This window comes from Microtus ochrogaster, linkage group LG5 (assembly GCF_000317375.1).
Source record: "Microtus ochrogaster isolate Prairie Vole_2 linkage group LG5, MicOch1.0, whole genome shotgun sequence".
NCBI classification, from domain to species: Eukaryota; Metazoa; Chordata; class Mammalia; order Rodentia; family Cricetidae; genus Microtus; species Microtus ochrogaster.
The window spans coordinates 37,938,087-37,940,173 of NC_022031.1; positions in this window are offsets into that span (position 1 = coordinate 37,938,087).

Sequence of the window (2,087 nt, forward strand, 5' to 3'; positions counted from 1 at the left end):
GTAGACCAGGCTGGCCTCGAACTCACAGAGATCCGCCTGCCTCTGCCTCCCGAGTGCTGGGATTACAGGCGTGCGCCACCACCGCCCGGCGAGAGCTTTCCTTTTTTAAAAAGACAGGGTCTCACTATGTAGTTTTGGCTGAGCTGGAACTCACTGTGTAGACCAGGCTGTCCTTGAACTCACAGCTATCTGCCTGCCTCTGCTTCCTAAGTGCTGGATTAAAGAGGTGTGCCACCACATCCTATCTATCTTTTTTACTCAGTTTCCCCCTCTCTCTCTGCTTGTACTTGTTTGAGTTCCCGCCCCCGCTTTTAACCCCCCTTTGGTCCATTCTTTGTGGCGTTTTATGGTAGTATTATTACTCCCACCAAGATTCTGACTTAGTTCTTTCCTTGGTGTTGCTCTCTTGACATTAAGTACGGTCATGTGACCCACTTCTGCTAAAAAAAAAAATGTGAGCAAAAGTGGTGTGTGTCACTTGTGATCAGAAACATTCAAGAAAATGTTCTCTCTTGCTGTCTTTCTCAACTGTTCATGGGAACATGTGTTGAGAGGAAGGGGCGTGGGGGAAGATCAAAGCGGCTGGCATGTGGCGCTGCCACATGGAGCCCAGCTGTGCTAAGTGCTTGCCTGAACCCAGAGTGGCTTGGTGTTTGTGTGGGAATAGGATTTGTTGTGTTAAAGTGCGCACATTTGGGTGCACTTGTCAGCTTAGCGTTACTCGGTCTATCCTGTCAATCAGAGGCAGTTTGGTGGTTGCAGAACAGAGAGATCACAAGAAAGCTAGAGGAGGAAGGAACGTCACCCTGAGGTCTTAGAGTTGGAGATTGTCGTAGACTGAATATGTCCACTCTGAATTCATATGATGGAGACTTATCCTCAGTGCCACCATATCTATAGACAGGACCTTAATCGGCTCCATTCAAGAGATAGGGACAGGAGGATTAGGAGTTCAAGGCCATCCTCAGCTATATAGTGAGTTTGGGGTGAGCTTGAGCAAATGAGACCCTGTCTCCAAAACACACAAACAAAAATAGAGTTAAATGAAGTCATAGAGATGGGAACAGTAAGCCAATGTGTACCTTTAAGAAAATATTCTCTCTCTGTTACACACACACACACACACACACACACACACACACACACACACACACAGGAATGAGAAGGTTCTAAAGTGGTTAGGAAAAGACCCCTCATCAGAAACTGACCACACTGGTACCATGATATTGGGTTTTCAATCTCTAACATTGTGATAAAATAAATTTCTATGGTTTAAGCTGCCCTGTCTATGGTGTATATGTGTGTCTTAATGATAACCTGAGCTGACCAGGACAGGCCACTCTGAATTCATATGATGGAGACTTTTTCTCAGTGCCACCATATCTATAGATATAAGAAGGTTCTAAGTGAAGCAAAGCTGATACTGTGTTGTTTTTAACTAAGATGTACACCAGTGTTGGATAGTCACAGAGCAGACGGTCGAGACATCCCTCTTTCTCACTGCCCACAGACTTCACCTTCTTGATGTTTGAGGAATGGTCTCAGCTTGCTTTGCACCATCGAATCCAAAAGTCATGTTCTCTTTTCTCCAGCTCCCTTTGCAGGTGAGATGCAGACACACACCATAGACTTTGCTAATTAGAAAAACCTTTTAAGTGTCGTGACCTGCTGAAAAGGAGCTGGGTTATCAGAGAATCTATTCTGGAGAAGATAGGAGCAGCAACAGAGATAATGTCCATCTTACAGGGGCAACTGAAGCTAGTATTACAGAGTTTGTGACAGCCGGTAGGCTGGCCATCTGCACAAGTGGAGGATCTGTCTGTCTGTCCATTCATCCATCTATCCATCCATCCACCTACTCTTCTATCTGTCTGTCTGTTTGTCAATCATTTGTCTGTATATCTGTTTATCTCTGTCATCTATCTCTGGGATAAGTTAAGTACATGTGCTACCACTGAGCTAGCCCCCTGCTCTGTCTATTTAAAAAGATCACAGAGGGCTGGAGAGATGGCTCAGTGGTTAAGAGCATTGCCTGCTCTTCCAAAGGTCCTGAGTTCAATTCCCAGCAACCACATGGTGGCTCACAA